Raw genomic sequence first — 27,110 nt, 5'->3', positions numbered from 1 at the left:
TCTTCCAACATCCCAGACACATGTTGTATCCACAAAATCAACAACCAGTGCATAAATATGTATGTCATCTGATGGATTGCCAACTGAGGAACAGATAGATCCAACAAGGTAACATTTGTGGTCTCCTGTTCAAGCTGGTAACAATCGCTGTCCCCTATGGCCCACTCCTGGGACCCCTCCTATCTGGTGTATACTTTTCAAAAATACAGTCAAACACACGAGGGCTATGTTTAGCAAAGTTTGTGGATGACTGCAAAAAAGTTGTCATAATCGATGTGTGGGACAACAGAGACATACTTAAAAAGGGTTTCAGTCAGACTTATGTGGTGTAAAAATATGCCCTCAAGCTACAGTCATACAAATACCACTTAGGTGCCAACACCCTAAATATGGAGGTGATAATAAGGAATCTATGGACACATGTGGATAGTCATCTCTACTTCCAGAAACATATTCACAAAGTGGTTAGAAAACCATGCTATGTGCTCCCACAAACTGCCAAGAACTTTGCATGTAGGTCAAAGGAGGTTCTCTCTACTCATCAGTCATCAGACCCATCAGAGAGTACCACAACACACTTGCGATAAATCTGACTAGGCACCTTCAGCAGCTGGAAAGACCACAGAAGTACCTCAACAAGAGGATTACTGGCCTCAAACAGTTGCTCCATGCAACCAGACTAAATTTAATTCAATCTATACTCTGTTGCGTACTGTCTACTCAGGAGATCTCTAACAGACAGGTCCATGTCCAATGCAAAACTGATGTACATGCGCTATCTGAAGTAAACCCAAGCTCATTGTACCACATGCTCTAGGGATATCACCATCACAACATTAAATAGAACATGTTGGAAGGATATACTAATATATGCCTTCAGGCAGATAGCCTATCACCTACCTATGTACCTATATATATATATATATATATATATATATATATATATATATATATATATATATATATGTATATGGATTCACTTCAGAAGCTCGAATCTTGAACTGCAAATAACCAAAACCAAAAGATCGAGTTTCGTAAACTCGAACTTCTGAAGCAAAACCAAAAAAGAAAAAAAAAAGACAAACTTCGCTTTTGCAGGGGGGGCTTTGCCCCCATGCACCCCCCCATGTGGGGGGCTGTGCCCCCCACACCCCCCCTACTTAAATATACCAACTCCAAGGTAACACTACAGTGGGGAAATGGGAAATCTCCCATCTTGCGCTCTATGCAGAAGCGCAAAATGGAAGGTTTCTCATTTCCTGTCAACACCGCAAAAAAAATAAAACATTACGTACACATAGAGCGTACAAGAATCCTTGCCTCTGTGTGCACGCAATGTATTAAGGTAAGTAAACTCTTATTTTTAAACACTACACATATTCCATTTACTGAAATCTCGATCATATGGTCTCGACCATATGAAATTTGAGATTTCAGTAATTCGATTATGTGAAGTGTTCCCATATATATATATATATATATATATATATATATATATATATATATATATATATATTTATATATGTAGGGGGAACACCGAATAATAAGCCAAAGATTGATGGGCAGAGATGTGTTTAAGAGGGTGACCATGACAGGGAGCCATCCAGGACTGTCCCAGCCAGCACACATCCCAATGGCATGAAAGACATGAGGTGCACATCTCTCCCACTGTACATAACAGCCACCAGTATCTGTAAGCATTACAGTGTATGTGGTCCATGTGCCTGCTGCACAACATGACTGTACAATGAAGTACACATCTACTATCTGTAGACATGTACCTGTCACATAGGTCCATAGGTATGTAGTTGACTATCTTCACGAAGGCATATATCAGCCTACGCAAGTTATGCAAGTTACGCAAGCAGGACCATTAGCCTGATGAGCCTGTTCTGCAAGGCCATGGAATCTATCATCATATAACTTATAAAAAAAGACATTGGTAATCTCCAAACACTGGACCACAACCATGTTGGGTTTGTAAAAGGCAGATCATGTCTCCTAAACCTGATATACATCATTCAAGCAGTCACCAGAACCGTAGACAAGGGTAAGGTGGTTCACACAGCCCATGTAGATCTTGCCACGGCTTCCAACACCATCCCCCACTCTGGAATTATAGATAAACCCATTAAACTACGTATAAATCTCTATGTCACAAGATGGGATGCCATCTGGCTAACTGACAGAACACACGCTGTGAAAGTAGCAGACACCAAGTACGACATTAGACCAGAGACAAGTGCAGTACCACAGGGTTCAGTCCTGGGTCCTGTCCTGTCTGGAATCTACTTCCCTGAAGTAAACTTTAACATGGAAGGTCTGTGGCTAATAAAGTTTCCAGATGACTGCAAACTAGGAGCCATAATCAAAACTACTAAAGATGTGGACATCCTACAAAAGGGCCTCACTGAGACAGATGCCTGGTGTCAAAGCCATGGCTTCAAGCTCAATGCCAAAAAGTGTATTGTCATCCCCTTTGGTAAGAACTCTGTAGCCATGAACTACAACATAGGCAGTAGTATACTTAACACTGAACATGTAATAAGAGACCTTGGGACACAGGGGACAGTGGACACACCTGTGATAATCACATCCCTGCAGTACTCCGGAAATCCTTCTATGTGGCACACCTCATCACAAAAGGTGTCTCATGCAGGATAGAAGAGGACATTGTTCCCCTCTACTCATCACTCACTAGATCCATAATAGAGTACAATGCCCCTTTTGCTATGTACCTCACAAAACATCAACAACAACTGGAAAGGCTGCAGAAATACCTCACACATAGCATTAGCAGCCTAAAATACATGTCATACACAGACCGTCTCAAAATACTTCAGCTGTACTCACTCGCATATCGCCTACTCAGAGGTGATCGCTGCCTAACTATAACGCTATGTCAAACACAGAGCTGTTGGACATACTCCACGTAAAACACTGACAATCCCTCGGAGTTTTGGCCCCAAAACCCAGAGTGAAATACAAAAGGAAGTGGTGTATCCATTTACCTTATGGATACCCACACCTACAGGTTAGTGGCACAGCATGAGTTCTTGGAGACCATGCAAGTGCAACTAACATTGGGCAAAGCTGCTTATCAGATTGTAGCCTGCTACAGATCACCTACCTTGTCTTAAGAACCTCACCCAGTATTCCTGAGAACAGTGAAAAATATGAAGTTCCTACCAAACACCATTATATGAAGAGAGCACAACTACCAAAACACTGACTGGGAGAATTACTCGTGTTCAAAGTCCTTTGCCCACTGCTTCCCAGAGTTTAAAAACTCAAATGCTCTGGAACAGCTGGTTACCATGCCAGTTAGAGGTGACAACATACTGGACCTGATCATCACCAACATGGGGTACCAGTGTTCCACAACAGAGATAAACCCCTCACTGGTAATATCAGATCATAAAGTAATAACACTGGGCATCCACATCACCCCCCCCCCCACAGTCAAGGAAACCACTGTGAAGAAAGTTTCTAAAGCAAACAGCACACTTCTCAAGACCAAAGTGGAAAGTTCAAAAGCACCCTTGCTATTGGATAATGCTATACAATCTGCAGAATCCTTTACAAGTGCATTCTATGAGCATCTACAGGGATGCATGGATCGAGACATGCCAAATAAAACCATGATGCACTCCTCTAAAAATAGGAAACCAATCTGGTGGTTGTCGCACATAAATAAGCTATACAACAGAAGGAGGGAACGAACACATGATAGAGCAAACTTCACATAAGGAAAGGCATCAGTGATCATTATTAGGAAGAAACAATGATCCAAGGCCAGTTTCTAAAGACAAATTGCCAAGGAAAGTAAGAATAACAGCCACAAAGCCTTCGTTAGCTATACCAAACATTTAGTTGGCAACTCTCAAAACTGCTGTCAGATACTGCAAAATGGAAAAAAAGATACACTGAACCAACTTACATTGCCCACATCCTGGGGGACAAGTTCACTGCAAACTCCCCCCACATCACCCCCAAAAGGGCCTGTGTCCATCCCAGAAAAATGCAGAGCACCAGACTTCATGAACATGCAGGTAAAAAGAGCCCTCTCCAAACCTAAGAACACAGCATCAATGGGACTGGATGGTGTCCCAGGCTGCTACTTACACCAGCCCCAAAAGGAAATACACCCTCACCTACATTCACTGTCCAGACTCATCCTTACCACAGGCAATGTACCCAAGGAATGGCATACAGCAACAGTCATCCAGCTCCACAAAGGGGGTGCCACAACAGAACCAGGAAACCATTGCCCTATAGCCCTACTCAGCCTGATCTGCAAAGCTATTGAGCAGATTATCATGGAACCCATAAACAGAGACAATGGGGACCTCCAGACACTGGACTCTACCCAACTTGGTTTTGTTAAAGGTAGATCCTTTCTCCTAAACCTAGTTGACTTATTTGAAACAGTTACCAAGGACATAGATGGAGGTAAATGTAGTCCACACAGCCCACCTGGACCTCACTAAAGCCTTTTGACACCATTCCCCACTCTGGCATCATGGACAAGCTTACCAGCTTGAACGTTAACAGCTATGTCACAGGATGGGTGTCCAACTCCAAACCCGTCACAAATGGCATCCCACAGGTATTGGTCCTGGGACTCCACCTGTTCAGTACATACTGCTCAGAGGTACAGGCAAGCATGGGAGGAGTAGGGCTGAACAAGTTTGCAGATGACTGATAACTGTGGTCCATAATCGACTCCACGACTGACACAGACATCCTACAGAAGGGTTTTACAGAGACAGATACCTGGTGTCATAACAATGCCCTCAAGCAGAATGCCAAAGAATGCATAGTCATCCCCTTTGGATAAAAGAAAGTGCACACAAATTACCACATAGGTAGGAATCCAGTATGTACGGAGAATGTAATTATGGCCCTGGGGACCCAGGTAGACAGTAAACTCTCCTTTGATGATCACATTGCCAAAGTGTCTACAAATGTCTTCTATGTAGCCCAGCTAATGTCACCTAATGTAACCCACTTTGTCTAGTCTGATGATGTCACCATCCTACAAATATACCTGTGGAAGGGAAAACTTCCCAGTAATGAGTATAGCGCATTGCGTAAATGCGTACTGCTCTAGTATCATTAAATAGTTAGGTAGGGGTTTGAATCCTGCACTTAATGACTGTATGAGCATGTGTGTCTATCTCCTGGTAGAGTAGCAGCATTTTTGGAGACAACTACAACACCTTAAAAGTGGTATACTCATCTTTGTCAAGTCTGATGATGTCACCATCCTACAAATATACTTGTGGAAAAAAGAACCCCCAATAATGGGTATAGCGTGTTGTGTAAATGCACTCTGCTCTATTATCATGAGGTAGTTAGGTAGGGGTTTGAATTCTGCACTTGACAACTATATGACCATGTGTGTGTATCACCTGGTAGAAGAGCAACCTTTTTGGAGACAACTACAACACCTTAAAAGTGGTATACTTATCTTTGTTAAGTCTGATGATGTCACCATCCTACAAATATACCTGTGGAAAAGAGAGCTCCCAGTAATGTGTATAGTGCATCATGTAAACGTGTATTGCTCTAGTATCGTTAGGTAGGGGTTTGAATCCTACATTTGGCAAGTGTGTGCGTGCTCCATGTGTGTGACATAGTTGTTCACTGTGTTGTGGGTTTTGCTTTTACTACTGTATGACATATCATAATGACAACAGTATGTGCATTGCACGTCAGGTAGCTGTGTGGCAAATACATATACGTACATGTGACCTCAATTATTTCAGAGGTGGGAACCCTGCTTTCACCATAAACACATCTGCTGTCTTTGCCAGAGTGTGCTGCCACTTTCCAGACCTTAGGTCACATCTGTATGCTTATGACAATCACAGCCACTGCAGTGATCCCTGGCCTAGGTCATCCGTGTCACGCACACTCATTACGGTTTCTATTGAATAGTGTGAGTGAGGGTTTATGCCTGAGGTATATTACAGACCAGTTAAAATGCAGCAAAGTCTGTCAATGATGGCTATTCATTATAGGTGTACAACAACCTTTGTGGATATGCATGCAGACCCCTTATTGCTCATGTGATACACTGAGGGATTTCAAAATACCTTTGGAAATGTGATTACCAAAGGAGAGATGATGTAACACTTGGCTGTATGTACACATCGGTACCTGTCAACATGTTGTGGGCTACTACCTATGTGGTACTGTGGGGATACTATGTTTTGTAAAGGTGGATGACCATGCTTTAGTTGGCTTATTGTTTTACAGCATGGGTTTGACAACAGGTATCTGTCCATATAGTACCTTTGTGGAGGATGTGTGTGTCATCTAGAGAATGCATTATAGACCACAGTATGCATTCCCAGACGTGGATGGACATATCCCTACTGTGTTTGCTTGTACCTAAGTGAGCTATATGGCAATCAGGAGTGGTCCCAGGAATGGGTGCAGGTGAACACCACTGGTTACTGGCATAGTATAATTTCTGAAGGGTACAAATGTTACTGTGTGTCCTACATCTGTGTGTCAGTTGTCAAGACATCATCTAACGATTGCTTATGGTCAGGCTGTAGAGGTTCTGTATACTACCAGAATGCAAACCAATGACAGATAGTAACAGTATCACCCACAGCACAGTGTCAAACCATGTCATACACACATGTATACCCATGTTCCAAAATGTGTGTAGTACAATGCATACTGGCCACCAATAGAAACTATGGAGTGTTAACACTCTGTAATACAGGGCATGCCACCCTGCCCATGTGTCCACTATGCACGTACATGCAGACAGTGCACCTCCACCATGTTCACAAATGTACACCTGCAAACCTGTGCTGCATACATCCCACACGTACTGTCCACTCTCTAACACATGCTCCCAATACTACACACATCAGCCAAGTGGCACGTGGCCGGACAATACACTATTGGGATTAACACTGGTGTAAACAATACTACATTGACAATCATAGCTTTAATGCATCATGCCTGCTCAGCTACATCTTCAAGGATAACATTACACTTTACTGCTGACAACATGCTAACATTGCTATACTGCCATAAAGTCACCCTGTGCATCAGCACCATGTTAGCCTGTTCCTGCATCAATGTTACAGATGACAGGCGGTGGCAAAGGTTCATCATATGCACAGGGTGTGTTGGTTTGCCAGAGGCCTACATTGAGCCATACAATCGACATGTATGTGTGTGTGTGTGTGTGTGTATGTGTGAGGGTCAAGAGTACTTGTATGGGCCAATGTTGATGTAATGTGTGTGGGTATGGATTAACCCTAGGAGTCTGGTTTCTGTGTGTGTGTGTGTGTGTGTGTCTGCATGCACTCAGTTCCACCATGTGGCTGCCATATACGGGGATTTGTGGGACAGCCACTGACTGCACCTGCCAGGCTTTACAGATCACTGTTTCCGACCATGGATATGGTACCTGTGTCTGGCAGGGGTGCTACTGACAGTATCAGGTATTGAGCCAGACTGAGTACTATCCTCATAGGTACATATGTACACTGGACCCAGGTCCCTGCTGGGACTGTCCAGAGCCACGTGCATGTGGTCTCCTATGACAGTCTATGAACAGCCCACCCCCAACATTGCTTGGCCTGGTACTGGCACTACGGGAGCGGCTGTGACTTGAGGGACGTCCGCTGCGACTGCCAGCTGCTGATGCTGCTGATGCTGCTGGCATACATCCATGTCGACGTCTCACCTGTCTCACACTGTCCTGACACATGGACATGACATTGTGGAGGACATCTAATGTCTCACCCCAATGTCTATCCAAGACCTCAGTGTAATTATGGATCGCACCTGCTAGGTCATGGATACTGTCATTTAAAGCAGTGTTACGTGCCCTCTGTGCCCTTAGTCCCTGTCTGGTGTACCGTTCCATACATGCCTGTGCCTCCATGACAGCCTGGAACATGCATGGGGTTGTAAGACCTGTGGCATGTCTGCCAGTGGCATGATGACCAGCAGTGCTCCGATGAGAACACCTGGATATCTGCCTATGTGGTACCGTTCCAGTCCTCTGGGTATGGCTGCTGTGTCCGGATGCATGTGCCATAGGTTCCACATTGTCCTGGCCATTGCCGACTGTAGACTGTCCCTCATCTAAGGGCATTGGTGATGAGGGATGTATTGGCAGTATGACTGTGTGCATGGATGGGGTGGACAGCTGTGTATTGTCGATTGATGGCCCAACGACAGACCCTGGAAAACATGCCTGTGCCTCAAAACACCTATCATCATTATCACTATTTGAGTCAGTGACATCAGGTTCCCTGCAGCAGTGAACCAGCCCAACCTCAGCACCTTTGAGAGGAAGACAGGAATCACACTTTACGACCTGTACATGATGTCAAAACACATGCACACATGCACACAATCACACATGAACACAAATAAACTCCTCACTAAAGCAGAGACACACACACACACACCAGCAGCAATCCAGATCATACGCAATAGCGGTTGATGGTGGGGTACAGTATCAAAAAACAAACAGTCATATCACACATGTCAGCATGCAGGACGTGTGTTGCTCAACAGTATGCAGTGTGAGTGTAGACAGGCCTTGTTAATAACAGTATACATGGCTTTGATGCATGTGTGTTGTTGTTCAGTGATTATCCTCACCCTGGAATGCAATGTGTACATGGACACAACATTGCTGTGCAAGTATTACAAGCTCTTCAATGTGCTGTGCACCATCACTCACAGGTATACATACCATGGCTGAATGTTTATCTGTGTGTCACATAGATATCCGTTACTGATTAGAGCATCTGTGTCTTTAGCAGATAATTGTGGACACCGGTTTAGCTCATGCATGCTATGTATACACACAGGATGACTGTTGAGTGTTTACCTGATGGAATACCATTGCCAACATAGCCATTGTACAGTAATTATGGTGAGTGTAGAACATATTGTGGACATGCCAATGCCAGCCATGACATGGCATGCTACAACACAACTGCAACATTAAACATTACACATACCCAATGTGTGTCATGTGACCTACACACTCAATAGCATTACAAGACATATATGTGTCACTTTGTGCAAATGGTGATTGCTATGCATATTGTGTATAGGTGCATATGTTTGCACACACACAACATTGAGGTGTATAGCAATGAATGTTATGTGTAGTACTGTGGTTACTGTAACAGGATGATGTGTTGTACCATGAGCCATCATCATGCAGCATCATGTGGTCACTCAAGGCTACTTATGTGTGCCAGGCTGGCACCTATCATGCTGTACCTGAACCACAGTACCATGGCTACATTCACTATTTCACAGCCAGTTGTTACATGGGTTTATAAGGTGCCCAATAGGGAGCATTGCCTAACATGAAGGTGTTGTGTGTTGGAGAGTGTTGCACTGCCCCATGATAGGCCTCTACCCCTCAGGTATATTATGTGTGCTGTGTGGATGACATTTGGGATACTGGAGTGTGACCTTACAGCGTGTGTCTGAATACTCCCTGTGTAGCATATTAACATGTACTGCATATCACGGAGTTGTGTATATCATGTGCATGTGTATCGAATGCCTGTCCAATGTCCACTGTAGTGTAGCCACAATTGTTTGGGATGCTCTGTGTATTGCATGTGTTTGAGATAGCCACTCGCATTACAGAGATGTGCATAGTCTCACAGCAAACATGTACAGCATGCATTATGCATAGGTGTGTTACATGTGTACATGGCCTACACCTCACCTATAAAATGCACATTTTGTTAGCAATATTAAATGCAGAACACACCAGCATAGGTCTGCTGTCTTGCTGTCACACCAGAGGGACCTACAAGGATATGAAACAGTTTGTCAGTGGCAACAACTGTGGCATTGCTACTGTGGATTTGCAATCTTACAGTAGCACAATGGCTGACAGTCACAGGCCTATACATCATGTTCCAAATTATCAGTATTGAACAACACCAGGCTACACATCTTCTAACTACACAGTACACATCTCACATATGCATGATCTAACATTAGAGGTAACAGTAGTCTACAGATATGCATCTTACCTGCATGCTCCATGTGAACTTGCTGGGGGGCTCCAGCCTCCATGATGATGCATGTGTGCTGTTGTTGTTGTTGGCTGGGAGCCCCCAAGCTCAGGAGCAGCTCCTCCACTCTGGTGAGGGGGGATTTGTGGCAACCCCACCACCTGTGGCAAGCTGTTGCCTATGGACATCAGACGCACGCTGCTGGATATGTCTAAGTAAATCACTGCAGTGATGTCGTACCTGCTCATTAGTCCGGCCATGCATGCCTATGCCATTTATCCTACAGACAACATCTTGCCACAGCACAGTCCACTCATGCTGGTCCTGGCTGGTTCTTGAAAATAGCAGGGTGTACAGTTGGATGAGACAGTTGGTTAAAATTTCATCCTCTGCACGGCTATAGGCTGGATTGCGATGGTGGGCCATGACTCTGGAAGACAATAAAACAATATGTGTGAGCAAGTCATGTGGCACACTTAACATTCTACAGTACAGATATCACTGAACTGCCATAAATAGCAAACTATTGTCTGTCAGAGGATACACACTTTCAATACCACGTATCAGTGCTCAACCCACAACTGCCTAACAGTGCCTGACACGCTCTATATATTAAAACATTTTCTGCACAGCAACAAAGAGAAACGACTATTTAAGACTATGCAATACTACATGGGACACTGTATGAGACACAATGCACCACCTAGCCACTTACAATTTGATGCTCTGAAGCTGCTTTCTTCTTTGGATATTTGCTGGTCTACAAGCTTCACTTTATCTCAGTGGTGTTTGTTTTCTTTGACTAATAAATGACTAATAATGTTTGGGCTATGTAGGAATATGACTCTGCATGCCTTCTTTACAATAACCTTAACACCCCACCTTTGTGCAAAGCGATGACTGTTGCTGTCCTCCATTCATTTGGCATGAAGCCTGTTTGTCTGATACTGAATAACCTCTGTAGGGGGAAGGGGGTCTGACAACTCATGTTTCAGGTTGACTAGAAGGCAGCCTAGTATGTTATCCGGTCCTGTAGAAATAGTGCTCTTGTAAATGGACAGATGTTTTAAATTATGTTGTAGAAGTTCGTTGCAAAATACAGGCAGGGAGTTTTCATGTCTGGGCATTATCATTTGTAGTTCAAAGGCTTTTCTTGATTCTCTTGGAAGCTACAGAATATTGACACACTACTTCCAGTTAACTGAGGGTACTAATTATGATATTGTGCACATGTGTGTCAAAGATTAGGTTTTCTGGAAAGGAGGAAAGCTGTTTGTGACTTACATTTCAAGTACTGTTGTTATGGAAAGGAGCACCAAAATAGGTTATGAATAGCTGATATCAGACTACATATTCCTAAATTTGTAAAGCGAGTAAAATGGATGATTTTAAAACTGCAGAATCCACTCATTCTCTAAGAGGCCTACTGATATCCAAACTCATACAGAAGGAGGAAGGAAGATGATTCTGATGCATAATCTCACAATCTTGATTTTAAGTAGTTATAGCATGTCCAAATTATTTCTATTCTCTAATGGAATTCAATACTTTAGAAAGGATTACATAGTGAAATATTTACTGTGCTATGACTAATGTGTTCATTAGTGTTACTGTTGTTTGAAATACAAGAGGTCCCCATGTCCTAGAAGTTGTTTTTAGTGCACAATAAAATATATATATATATATATATATATATATATATATATATATATATATACAAACCATTGTTGTGTACACTTTTTAACGTGGAATATCAAAAATTATTTTGCTTTGATCAGAAAAAGACAGATAAGGTTGAGTTGAACAACTGTCCTATATATGAAATTTTACAGTGTCTCCTAGAAGAGACCTTATTCAGATATATAGGGCATATGGAGACAACTAACTCTAGGAATGTTTGAGGTTATCAAATAATCTGAGAAGGAGATTATATAGGAATTAGAGATGCACTAAATGGTTCTCTGAGAGAATACCTGATACATGGAACAGACTATCAAATTATGCTAAAGCAAGGTCTAATTATTTAGATATTTTTAAGACCAACTTGGTCACTTATAATTGGATGACTGTTGTGGTACACCGGCATGCTAGAAGGGCATTATTGCCTGTGCCTGAAATATTTGTATATGTGTGTTCATGGTAATCATCAATTGCAATCAAAGCATCCCTTCTGACATTTCCTGGGTAACTCTGCTTTGAGTAACCATAAGAATGATTGTAGAAAGAATTAAACATTTTGCAGTAAAACACTTTCACTGCTCTGTATCTCTTTGAGATTCACTTTCACATTTCTTATCTTAGAATTCTTGACTTTTTTGCTCTGGTTGTTTTATGTCCATCAAACATACCCACCATGACCTCTTTCTCTCTGTTAATCCAATTATTCCCTCTGAGTGAGAGTCCAACAGCTTCATCATTCCCTGAGGATGAGGATGAGTAACAAGAGGACTAGTTAGTTAAGGACTGGTGCCATCATGCACAAGGATGATTGAAGATTTCTCTTCAAGGTCCTACCTGCTCTGCACATGCTCATCAGTGTTCAAGGGCATGGTCTGTAAGGGAACCTTGCAATACACAGCCACACCTTTGCGTGACATGATCATTTGGCTCTTCTTCCTCATACACAGCCAACATTACATGATGTCTAGTCTCCACTGGGGATTCTACTACAGAGACTTTGCCCTGAGCATATGTCCCTCCTTCCCACCAAAGAGAGATGAGCAGGCCTAAGCCTTGCCTTTCCTCATATCCTCATTCCTGCTCTCACTGGTAACTGAGATGTTAGTTAATCTTAGGTTGGCCCAATCATAATCAGAGCTTTATTCCCTGTATGCAGATGGAGCTGGTTCTTAGAATTCTTAACATATAACCAAGATAAGCTGCTCCTGTGGCATAGATGGATAAAGCCCTAACTTTGTTCCAGTTGACTCAGGTTCGAATAGTGTCTCAGGTGACTGATGAAGCTGCAGAGAGGGTGGTAGAAGGGCATTCACTAATGATGATGCTCCCTTAGGGGAGGTGTGGGCCAGGGAGATGAGTTGCACTAGGATGAGTCAAGTGTGGGAAATGGGGCATGCAGTGGGTAGGGCATCTAAAAGAAACCTCCCAGGAAGGAAGGTGAGATGGCTGAGCCCTCAGAATTCCCATAGGATCCATGACCAGCCCCAGTGATACCAGACTATGTCTGGAGGGTAGGAAATAAGCTGATGGACCAAGCATGTATATGGGGCATAGGGGCCAGGCCAGTGAAAATTATGTCCCAAATAATGTCCCAAGGTGGACCCAAAATATATAGCCACAGTTGTACAATATATTCTTTAATAAAGAACTCAAGAAAATCATAAGGATGAAATGCAAAGCTTTCTGAGCAGTACTTAACAAATATATGGATTCATTTTAATGTCTTCTAAAATCAGTATCAGCTAAAATGTGCCTTTGATCTTCTTAATATTTTGCACCAAATTGTAATTTATCTATTTCAGTATTTGCCCAATATTCTCAAAAATTTTAATCATCAGTTTGATTGAATAACATGAATCACCCTTAAATTACGAACATTTCTAATTTCAAAGTATCCAGCTCTTTGAAGGCTGTACCTCTGTCTCTGTGTGGTCTGTTAACAAATCTGCATCTCTGTAATGTTTATAACAGAAACAATTTCTTATCTGCCATTAAATTTCTATGTACATCAGATTTTGATTATAGATTTTAAAAGGAAAAATTCTACTCAGTGGAGGTAGGGACTGGAAGACAGTTAATATATGCCAAATAATTGTAAGATAACATAATAGCAGATTCAATAAACCCTATGCAGCAGGATATAGTTTTCTATTCAGAAAGTGATTCTACACAATGTGTACAAGCATGACAAATATTGTGACATGCTAATTACAGCATAAACAGCTGAATTGTATGCTAATTAACCAATCTAAGATGGAGGGGCAGTCAACAAGCTATAAAGCAACTGTGTAGACTCTGTACTGGTTTTACCTGAGAATTCCAAAACCTACTGGAATACAGCCATGGAAAGGAGTCTACACAAAAAGAATGCTAGGGGGCTGCTGTTGCTTTAATTCATGTGTATATGCTGTTGTTGCTAAAAGACCTTGGCCAAGGAGAAGAGTTTTCCGACTCCAGTTAACTTATCACAATCTGCTTGAGGTGAAAATTGTAGAGCGCTACAGCATAGATAGAGACACACTACAGGAAATCTGCAAGCTCTGTCATCCGTAACCCAGACCAAGGAACAACTGACGGGAACTAATACTGGTGGAGACAAAAGTATGTATAGCACTTAGAATTTTAGCTACAGGAACCTTTCAGAAACCAACAGGGGACATGCTGGGGGTGTCAAAGGCATCAACATCCAGGATCCGCCATCAATTCCTGAATGCTATGCTCCAGCATGCCAGTAACCATATATATATTTCTCATACTCCTGAGGGCAGGGTCACAAATATGCAAGTGTTCACTATCCTGAAGTACTGGGTGGCATAGATTGTACACATAGAAATTAAGTCACCACCCAGGGAACAGGGAATGGTCTACATAAATAGAAAGGGCTTCCACTCCATTAACTGCCAAGTCATGTGTAATGCTAAAGGAATCATCTCGAATGTGTGTGCTGGCAGCCCAGGCAGTTATCATGACTCACAAATCTGGCATATCTCCCAACTGTATTAGGTGTTCAGTAGGGGTGATATCCCACAGGGTCATTTACTGGGAGATGCAGGTTATGCACTGGAACAGCTGATGACACCCATCAGAAATGCACAAACCCACTGAAGAACACTATAATAAGGCATATGCTCAAATCAGAAATATCATAGAGCGTGTGTTTGGGCTATTGAAGTTGCAGTTCCCCTGCATAGATACATCTGGGGCAGTCCTGCAGTACAATCCATGTACAATCCATGTACATGTACAGAAATCTTCACAATCTGTGCCATGTTTCACAACATCATCCTGAAGAAACAGCTTCAGCAGGATCAACAAGGGGAAGGGGCACACATCACACTAACAATGCCAAGGTCACCGCAGCCACAAGCAGGTCAGGAGTCAGAGGGGGAACCAGCAGCTGCTGTGGGTGTAGACAGATGTAGGCATGCTCAATATGCCCTCACATTAGCTAAGAGGCAATGCATAGCACACTCACTCACCACCTGAGGGGCTAAAACCTTTATCCTATGCACATACATATAGTGACATTGATGCCAGGCAATGCCCATAATCTTTACCTATCCATGTAATGGCTGTGTACTGCTAGCATCAGAAGAGTCAGCCCTGAACTACAACTCTAGCAACTGCTGGACTTGCAAGGTAAGTGTTGAAACTGGAGTGTTAAAACAGAATTGTGTAATAATACAAATGAATGGCATATCCTTGCATGTTGTTACTTGATCAAAGTTGGGTGATTTGTACAGCAATGACTTATGTGAATACATGTGTTCTCTATCAAGTAATAGAAATCAGGCATCAAAGATTCATACATTTATACCTCTCAAAAGTACTGATGGTCACCAAGTGTCCTCAGTTTGGCCTCATACTTTTGTACTGGAAAATAACTAAAGAGAGAAGTTAGAAAGTAAAGAGAAATTTTTCAGTTTTAGATTTCATAACCCTCAGAAGATTCTTAAAAATACTGATGCAAAAAACTGTTTTGATTTTATCAACTGTCTAACTTTGTAAGTCCAGAATATGTCAAAAGTACAATTAGCAAAATAACATCCAAACATAGCTATACTAAGCACTAAGTCAGCTATGCACACTGACCATCAGACACAAAGCTTATGTATCACTGAATCCAAAAGTTATCACTTGCACAGAATGTTTTGTGTGTGTGTGTGTGGGGGGGGGGCCTAGACTGGCACAAAAGGTGAGTGGGGGCATGTGAGCAAGAAAGAGAAACATGCAGACATTTGGATAAAGTAACAAATGGCCACTGAGACAGAATGAGCTTTAAGACTCATGTCTGATCCATGTAACTGTTGTGTGTGCCTATATAGGCCCTCCAGATGAAACTGGTGTGTGAGTGTCTGCAAGAACATAGCCAACTTCTGTGCTAGCTATATGTTCTGGTATGTTGGACAGGTGTGAGCCATGCATGATAGAGGTGCAGTTCATCATAGTTGTACAAAACTATGAGAACTGGCTCTGCCAGGAGTTGCACTGACATGTCCACATCCATGGACAGATGCTCTGCTGCTACCCAAATCTGACTGATGTCTATTGGATGAGGTCTCCTCATGAAGACGCCCAGAACCATGACCCCATGGTCTGCCATGTCTGGGTGTGGTCATGTCAATCACTGATGAAACAGTGGTAGTAGTGCCACTATGGGAGCATGATCAGGCATGGCCACATCACCTACTATCAGATGATGTGGCTGACCTATATCTCCCTCTCAGTAGACATTCCATCACAGACACCACCCATTCCAACATGTCATTCATCCAATCCATTAAATTGGCAACATGGTGGAGGCAGTCACAGGTCAGCCTGTGTCATATCTATAACCCTAAGCATTTCTGTGAAGAACCTATTCGAACATTCCTGCACCCCCATGATGGCCCTATACATATGAGTGGCACAGGAAGACAGACCTGGATCAGGTAGAGGATGGAAAGCAGGTCTCTTCTGAGCACCCCTAACTACCTCCTGTATGGCACCTTGCCCACAATTTGGCTATGACCAGAGTCAACAGGCAGTGAAGCCACAGTAACCACACTACCTTGATCGAGTGTCTCGCCTTCCATCTGTCCAATATCTGAGGTATCACAGGAATGGGTTGGTGTAGGCCTATTGGCAGTGTCTGATGGAATTATGGGGAATGGCTGAATGTCAACTTCAATGTTAGATTCAACCTCTGTACCCCCTGACTGTGCCTCTGTTTGGCCACCATCATCATCAGAGTCTGCTGATACTCTGACATCAGGTGGTAAGAGTCCCACACCACCACTGTCAGGATCACCTATGATAATAAGCAACAAACACAGGAAAGAAATTAATACCTACAGTACTATAGTCCAATATATGCTAACAAACTATCAGTGGTTTCACTATTACAGACAGTACAGCAATACACACAACAGTTCTGACACCCACATCATAAAATAAATATTTCTATGAACTATTCATCAGTACTGACATAAAAATGTTTGGCTTACCATGTGCAGATGATTGTAGGCTCTCTATGGAGGATGGTCCTGGGAGAAGTTAAGCAAAAGGAAGAACACCATCATCACAATGAATAGGGGTTAAAATGTTTTGTCCATTATATGTACATTAAAGATACTTTTAACATGAATTTGGATAACGCATCCACCCCAAGTCCATGTGTAATTAACCAGAATGTGTTGTTAACTGTATCAATCTGCAACTATCCCCCTAAAAATATGTTAAACAGAACTTAAGTATTTCTGTCAATATTTTACTATACAAGAAGTATTTAAAATTGAGATAGGTAAGCCAAGCTTGAAAATCCTCCTGGGAAATACTTGTCCTCCCTGAAACAGCAGCACCAACATCAATGACATGTTGTTGTGCACTTTCCAGTGTTTTGTCTGAATCTCTGACAGTGGACAGGAACTCTTCATTCAGTGTCAGTGGTGGTTCTTTAGTAGGCCCCCCTGTTGGCCATCTGTTCATAAGCCACTGCAGCTGGTTCCCTTTTTATAATGTAGACTCAAGGCTGTGAACACAGTGAAGATGCAAATGAGGTGTGAACTCATTAGAATTGCTGAATCCCAAATACTTTGCTCTGTGTAAGAGATGTAAACATAGTGCAGGCACTACCTCGGTGTTTGTTGTAAATGGATTGTAATTACAAATGATTAGTGGTAGGGAGAAGGAAAACACAACAACAATTCAGATTCCCTTATCTCCAGTGAGTGTGTCAACCAGGTTAGACTTACAAAGTCTTGAACTAATTGTATCAAGGTTGTAAATGTACATCAGAACCACACTTCTCACAGTTTCTGATCAGAAACATCCAACCTCCATTGATTTCTTGACAAGTGTATATCATTGCCATTTAATATCCTCACACATTTTAAGCACAATGATGCACAATGCTTTATAGACTTCATCTCTCAAATTACTGGTCAGATAAGACAAGAATGAGCAACAAACACAGAGAGATAAGAGAGAACTTAATGTATGCAAGCAATAGTCATAAATGGTCAGTGCACTATATCTGAAATTAATACATATAGAAACAACTGTCATATGTTTTTTTAAAACTGTGGATGGTGTTGCAGTTGCTTGTATGCACAATGATTTTTATTCTCTGCTGCAAAGCTGTTTCTGTGGCAAAGAAAGATAAGACACCCTTACTGTATTTTCAATGTTTGTTGGAGTGAGAGTTCAAATCCAGACCTGTGTGAAAACATTTTATGTGTACTAACATAAATGTTCATGTTGTTGTTTGTTTAATAGATTTTGTTTCTTCATTTCTCATAACTTTCCTTTTTTTATTTATTTTTAATGCCAGGGTTTGCACAGAACACAGCTTAGTGCAAAAGGGGAAATGGAGAAACACAATGAATGTCATGTTTAGTTGTGCTTATCTCATTTGTGCGACGCTTAGCAGTACAAACCTGGACTAGTGGCCTACACAGGAAGCAGACAGAACACCTGCAGACAAGCCATAGACAGTCTGAAAGTAAAAAAGGATACACTGTTGCAGTTTTTCGTTTCTATCATCCAACACCACTAAGCAATGTTGTGCGGCGGTTAGCAAGCTTCACCAACACCTGCATCTATCAAAAACCTGCAGACAGGAACAGTAAACAATTTCAACAATGATACATTTTATTAATTCTGTTGGGCACCATGCAAACATGCTAAGTGGTGTTGTGTGGTAGTTAACACACATAAGTTAAGAATGAAAAGGGAATTATGCAACTGTTAATTATATGGCAGCAGGTGTAAGTGTAGGGCTGTAATACAGATGGTCCTGGGATCTAATACAAGAAGTGCAACATATTTTTATTGTTGTGACAGTTCAGTTTATAGTAATGAACAGAAATATATCCAAGTGTTATTTCAATATCCTTGTGGCAACAGATGAAAGTGTAGGGCTGCCATGTGCATGGTCTTGTTTTCTAATACAGGGAATTCCAGATCTTTTTACTGCTATTCCATTTCACATTATATTAAATATCACTTATACCACTTTATGCATAATTATAAATAGTGGAGCTGATATGAATTATATGGGTGAGGGATAAGACACCCTTACTGTGTTTTGAAAGTTCAGATATATACCTGAGGGCATATTGTCTACTATGATTCTATAAGTATAATATTGCTAACTGCACTTGGATGCCTTCACACTTAAATAAGGCACATACACAAATGAATGTATATACAAGGACCTTTTCAGGCCACACTCCTATGTGGTTAACACCTCAATCTGTCATCTGTATTTATAAATAATTAATGGTTATGTCTGAGAAGCACTTCTTGTATGGCAAAGATGGAAATCACTGCTGTGGAAGAAAATGTTTTGTCCCTTATGCATTGGTTTGAATGCTATACTGTAAAAATCAATTTTAATAGTGTATAATGCCAAACAAAATTATATCAGGTCATGATATTTATGCCCCCAGTGCATGTCAGCAAATTTAAATCACCTAAGACTTACAGCAGCAGACACTCCTCAAACTAATTTTAAGTGTCAGATTAACCTTCCAGTTTCAAAAATTGCTTTCCTCTTTGGCACTGTTGTTCTCTTCTTAACATCATGCAAAAGTAGTTGGCATCATTTCTTGGGTGTGCACACTACCAGTAAATCCGATAACTATGATTGGCAGAAAATCAATATTTGCTATTGCACTGCTTTGAGATTAGACATGTCTGGTGTTAGAGGGGGAGGTGCCTAATTTAGAGCAGGGAGGTGGGGTGCTCAGGAGTCCAGAATGTTTACTGAACTCCTGGTAAAGCGCCACACCCAAAGGCTTCTGCAGGGGGACAAAGCTGGCTCCCAATACAAGTCTGAGGCTTGGAATAGTCTGGTCAAGGCTGTATCCAATGTGGCAGGCATCACATGCATTGAAGAACAGTGCAGGCACCACTTCAGTGACCTAAAAAGGTATAAGAGGGATGCACTTTACCAGTGGTGGATGAGTTTCAAACTAGCAACATCCCACAGTTGTGTAAGTATTCTAATAAAGAGAATTTGTAATACATAGAAAGCTAAATATAGATAGGCAAGACTGGTATGCATAATGCGCTTTTCTTCTTTTCTTTTCACAGCTAATTGTGAAATAGTGGTGAATAAGCAAGGTCATGTTGATCATCAAGAAGGACTAAGGGAAGCAAGTAGTATGTATGCAGTACAACAGAAGTATTATTATAGCTTTAAAAGTGAAGAATAATGTTTTTCTTTTCTACACAGTAGTAACAAAGTAAACATGCATATCCTAACTGTGAAAGCCAGTATACATGTAAAAGTCTGTAGCACAAACCAGCTTTAGGAGTCAAGATTAAGACTATAGTCAGAGTGTGTGGGTTCAAATACCATGAGTAACAACTATACAGTACTGCAATTCTTTAATAATATTACACAAATTAAATTCTGTACAAGTGGCATAAAAGCTCTGCTGTTTACTGTAACCTGTATAATTTGACTAAGCATATCTGCAATATCTGCACATTGGAAGAGTTAGTTTCAGCAATCCATAATTATAGTTTGTAGTTGTTAGAAAGTATACTTAAATGTAAAACTTCAGATAAAATAATTGTATAATTGTGTTAATGCATTATATGTCACATATGATGGTACTAATTGTATCTCCTTTTTCTCTCACCCCAACCCTCATCTCTTTATTTCATTTTTTTTGTGTCATCAAAATGTCTCCATGTCATACATCTGTATCAAATCACTAAATGCTTCTCAGCACAGCAATGTAGGCCAACCCCAGTGGCTCAGCCTGCCCTTTCTCCACCAACTCTGGCACAGATGCCCAGCACATCTGGGACCCAACCTGGCAGTACTGCCTCTGCTGCCCCTGTACTACCTGTGCCCTCAGGTAGCACTACACCATCTGGGAGTACTGGCAGAGGTGGAGATTTCATCACCAACAAGGAGATGTCAGGATTGGTGCTTAGAGTCATGCACAGCACCATTGGTGCACACTTACACTGGGTGGAGAGATTGCTCTCACCTATGGTCCATAGGAGGAGAAGATGTCAAGCATTCCAGCCACCAATGGAGTAAGGGGACAATGATAACAATCCTGTGGGTGAGGACTAGATTCTCACTGTCCCCATGTTTGATGGGCATGGGTTGCGTTAACTCCTCCCTTACACCCATCATGGTGTCCCCCAACCTTTTGTGTCCCTCACCATTGCAGTGTCTTCTCTTGCTTGTCCTGTTTGTTTGCATTTGCTTCCTCACCTACCCAACTTACCTGACCTAGAAATACCAGCATCCTTTACCCAGCATTCCTCTTTTACTGAAGTAAAAAAAAATGGGCACCTGTCCCAGAAAAAATACCATCCCATACATAGCTCTCCGATTTGCACATGTCTTCTTGACACAGTTGATTTGGTCCAATTGCTATACAACATGATTTTGTTGTTGTGTCACCTCCTTGTGGAGGTAACAGTCCAGATTCAGTTAATATTCTATACGTATTTTTATCTTACACTGCTGAAGAAATTGATGGCTGTGGTTCTTGCCTACCTCCTGCCTGCACATTCCTATATTGCTTTCCCTTTATTCTTCCTCCTACTTTCCCCATTTCACCTCTTTCCTATCTACCCCATTTCAGCACCTATAATCTGGTCATAAAATATAATCATACACAACACACATAAGTAACAGAAAAAAACAATGGAGTCCATCACTTTTTGGCCTCTATATTTACGTGGAGTTTGGTATCATGAACCAATACCTAGCAAGTCTTCTATAGTGTGGTTACCTATGCACAATGCCGCTTAAACATGCTGTGATACATCAACACACAGTAACACATGGTGAATGTAGTTTAAAGCATAATTTCATTGCATTATCAATACTTATTTAAAAGTATTCTGTACACCTGGATTCAAACCTTTATTGTCAGGGTTTAAAAAGAAAGATCTCAATGTATTTATAATTGCTGACACAAAGTCAGCTAAGCAGCAGATGTGTTTCATACCCTCAATACTGAGAACTCTCAGAATTTTAACATTGAGGCTCACATTTGTGCACTGCTTAACCATGTGCAAACTGGGAAAGCAGTAGGAATGTTTATCTGGCATGCTTAAACACTTTACCAAACATTGCACAAACCCACTGCTCAGAAGTTCACTACATAAAGTGGACAGTAGCATGTATTACTTCTATTTACTGCCCATTTAGTGCTCATGACATGCAATTACTTCTGGAAATAAGCTATCCAACCAATATCTAAGAAAAGGACATATATATGTACAATGCAGCCATCTGTTATCAACCCCCCATGCACTGGAACCTTGGTAGCTGAGTGCCTGTTCACAAATATATCAATTATACTACATAAATTAATAACAAATGTTTTAAATACAATGCACATCTTTAGAATGACAAGACACATTCAGATTTTCCAATTATTGTAGTAATGTTGACACCAGTTTGCATATAGTTTGTAAAACTGTCTCTTAAATTATACCTGCACATTGAAAACGCAACCACCAAATACTACACATTGCACACTCATCAATCTGGTAACATGCAGAGCGTCAATATCTTGAGAGTTGAAAATGTTAGCTATCCATTTTATGCAGGCCTCTCAACATCATTTCTCCAACCTCATCTGCTGACGTCATCCACTATAAGTTATTCTGCAGCCTTATAAAAGTCAGACTTGTGCTGTGGCACATGCGTAAAGTACTGAGTTCTGTAGTCTACTTACCTAGGTAGGAGTTCTGTTCTTACTGCAGTCAACTGGTTGCATGTGTGTGTCTAAACAGAAGAGCAAAAGTGTGTATGCTACAGTTACCTCTCCAGTCCCATAGATTGACAGCATTCTGACACTCACACATTCCTACACATCCATTTCATGCAGGCCTCCAAACATCTTCTCTCCATCATCCGGTGCTGATTCATCCATTATAAGTTGTCCTGCAGCCTTATAAAAGTCAGACTTGTGTTAAGTAATGAGTTCTGTTGTCTGTGTACTTAGATAGGAGTTCAGATCTCATTGGAATCAGCTGATAGGGATGCATGTGTGTGTTTCTGCACTTGCATGACATTAGAGAGAGCATTTTACACCAGCAAGTGGGACAGAGCTATTACCATTTCCTCCTCACCAGACAGTGCTGATCTCATTGCCTATAAACTGTTGTCTGACACTCTCCAAGGCAGAATTGAGCTGTGGCATTTGCCTTAAATACAGAGTTCTGTAGTCTGTGTACTTAGATAGGTAGAGGTGTTAATCTCACTGCAGTCATCTGGGGTGGTTGGGTACACTTTTGCATTTGCTTGACGTTAAAGAAAGCATTTTACACCAGCATGTGAGACACTGCTATTACCATTTTTCCTCACCAGACACTGCTGACATCATCACCTATAAACTGATGTCTGACACTCTCAGAGTCAGACCTCAGCTGTGGAGCTTGCCTTAAATGCAAAGTTCTCTAGTTGGAGTACTCAGAGAGGTGGTAGGGGTTCCAATCTCAATACAGTCAATTGGGGTGTGTGCATGTGTGTCTGTGCACTTGCCTGACATTATAGACATCATTTTACACCAGCAGGTGAGATACTGCTATTACCATCTTCCTCTCACCAAACTCTGCTGATGTTAGCAGCTATAGCTGATTTGTGGATGTTCAGTATTCTCAACAGGGCAAGGTCAGAGGCTGGCTTATACGCCAGGCACAAGTCACCTCATCCTATATGATACAGTGACAGGGCATTCATTCTGTCCACATACATCCTGGCATGGTTTGCAGGACCTCTATTTTCTTTGTGAGAAACCTCTGTGGTCTCTCCAACTACTTCATAGGTTCATAGGCAGGTACTAGGCTATTGGCCGTAGGGCCCATACAAGCCTAGCCAAAAAAATGTACCCTGGCTTTCGCCACCCAAAAAAATTATTTTCCTGTGCCCCTGTCGAGCAGAGCCACAGAAGTGATCCCCGGGGTGAATTTCCCATTTCCCATCCAATCATCAAGATTTTTCTTGAAGAGTGCTAATGAGGAGCTCTGTTTGACATAGATAGGTAGTCTGTTCCAGAGTATGGGAAGTCTCTGGGACAGGAATCTATCCCTCCAGCATGTTCTGTTTATTGTGGTGACAAGGTTTAGGTCCCTAGAGTGTGTAGCTCGGAGGGATTGGGATTTCTTTAAGTGGAGCGTGTCCAACAGCTCTGGGTTTGACATAGCTTTGTATGTTAGGCAGAGTTCACCCCTGAGTATGCGATATACGATGGAGTAAAGATGTAGTTTTTTGAGACGGTCTGCATAGGGCATCTGTTTGAGACCAGTAATCCTCTTTGTGAGGTATTTATGTGGTCTTTCCAGTTGTTGTAGATGTCTTGTGAGGTACATACCAAAAGGGGCGTTGTACTCTATAATGGGTCTAATGAGTGATGAGTAGAGGGGAATAATGACCTCTTTTTTTCTGGATGAGAATCCTTTTGTGATGAGATGAGCCATGTAGAAGGATTTCCTGACCACTGTGGCGATGTGATTATCAAAGGAGAGACTACTGTCCACCTGTGTCCCAAGGTCTCTTATCACATTTTCGGCATTAAGTAGACTACCAGCTATGTGGTAGTTCATGGTAGTTCACTGCAGGTATCTGGTGAGGTACATGCAAAAGAGAGCATTATACTGTATTAGTGTCCTGATAAGGTTTGAGTACAGTGCTGTTATATCATCCTCAGATCTGGATATGATGTCCTAACTTATGAGGTGCACAATGTAGCCTTTCCATACCACTGTGGACACTTGGTGGCTAAAGTTTAGATTGCTATAGATGTGTGTTCCCAGGTCTTGCACCCCTGGTTTTCAGCATAGGTGGAGTGTTGTCAATGCTGTAATTAGCAGGGAAATCCACTTTGCAGAAGGCCAAAATAATGACACATTTTGTGTGGATTTGTAGACTGTGTGGCTTTGACAACAATCATTTGTCTGTGTTAGCCCCTCCTGTAGTATTTTAACATCACTGTTGGACTCAATGATTGCACGCAATATGTAAGAATCAGCAAACTTGGTAAGCCAAAGGCCATATACTTTAGACTGGACTATTGAGAAATGGATTCCAAACAGTAAAGGGCCCAACACAGATCCTTTGGGTACACCAATGATGACAGCTCTACTGGTAAAGATTGATTCATCATCTTTCATAGTATGCATTCTGTTGGTGAATCAATTGGTTAACCATCTAGTGATGTGAGGATTAATTCCCAGCTGGAAGAGAGTGAGGGATTGTGTCCAAACCCTAGGCCAGATCAAGACAGGCAATATGCACTGCCTTAGCTTCATCCAGACTTAGCAAAAGGAATTAATGGGCTATGACAACATCGCAGATTGCCTATAGCATGATTTAGAACATACACCTACCTGACACAATTGGATACACACTTCAACACATCCTCCAGATAGACTATGTTCCCATAGAAAGGTGTATATCAGCATGCATCCATCTGAGTTGGGGGGGAGCACCTGATGCATGCATGTATAGACATACCCTGACTCTCCTTATCTGTGAGCTATACCAAATACATTAGTAATATCCTGACTGTGTGCAACAGATATGTGTGAGTTGTTAATGCTGCATCCATGCCTGTTACATCTGTTAGATGTCCTCAAAGAGGTCATTAAGGACATGCATGATGACAACAGTATCATCCTGTGGAACATAAGCAGGCCAAAGCATTTGACATAAATCCACATTGAGGTATTCACTCAGCACTGCCGGATGTGGCCATAAATACCTATATCACCATGTGCGTAGACCGGTAGATCACATATGTAGCATCTAAATATGTTGAAATGTGTGAAGTGACTTATATCTTGGGTCCAGTGATGAGGTCTGTACATCAAGGTTGTCTGCTAGGGCCTTTCCTTTCCATTATTTAAGTTGCAGACATCAAGAATGGCATACACATGCTGTGTCCAAACAGCTGTATGGAGGACTACAGATTGTGAGCAATCATTGACTCCAACTGTGATATTAGTATAATACAGACAGTATCAACATACACCAAAGTTTGCCACCATAGCCATGCCAACACATGAGATGAAACAAAAACATGTGGGGATGTGTTACGTGCAAAGCCAACATGAAGTTTATTGCATCCTACCAATACTCTATTGAAGCATCTTTCATTAGGCAGAGCAGTTTTTGTCTAATTAAACCCTAATATAAACCATCAAGTAACTTATGTGTGTTATCTGAAAACAAACATTTAGGAGTTTTCTGCAATGATGTTCTATGTTAATCTTAGACTGAGTCAATATGTGGTATGATTATCTTATACATAACCTTTTATAATAATACTAAAGTTCAAGCACACCACTAGCATAAATCAATCAGTCATTGATATGATCAATATTTTTATCACTGTACCATCTATCAATAAGTTCTGATATGTTCAAATTATTCAGTCTTTTTTCATTCTTTTCTCATTAACCCTTTGTCAACATTCAGGTAATGCAAACTTGTTCTGCTGCACTATGCAAATTAATGCTGTGAAACACATACCTTCTACTTTCACTTCTCTCCATTTCATCAATTTTTTACTGGTAGCATACAAAATCAAGGCTCTAATTCACCCATAAGATATTGTTGTCAGGTAACCAGCCTGATCAGAACATTACTAATATATATATATAAGCATAGAAGCTGTACAACTACTGCAACATACCTTCTTTTATTTCATTATTACTTAAAACAAATATCATTAGTACACTCCTCAAATATCTACAATGGTGAGTAGATCTCTGTGGTGCTTGGGGTTCTAACAGACATCCATATCTGTCCCCTGAAATAGCTCCTTAATAATAAGTAAAAGTCACCAAAGGAATCTTAGCTTTGTCTCCTGTCTTTGTAACCTTTTGACACTACTCAGTATCTTACAGTGCCCTCTTATGTCTTTT

This window comes from Protopterus annectens, chromosome 9.part0, assembly GCF_019279795.1.
Source record: "Protopterus annectens isolate FY-2018-M chromosome 9.part0, PAN1.0, whole genome shotgun sequence".
NCBI classification, from domain to species: Eukaryota; Metazoa; Chordata; order Ceratodontiformes; family Protopteridae; genus Protopterus; species Protopterus annectens.
The sequence above is the reverse complement of the archived record's forward strand: the minus strand, read 5'-3'. Positions refer to the sequence as shown.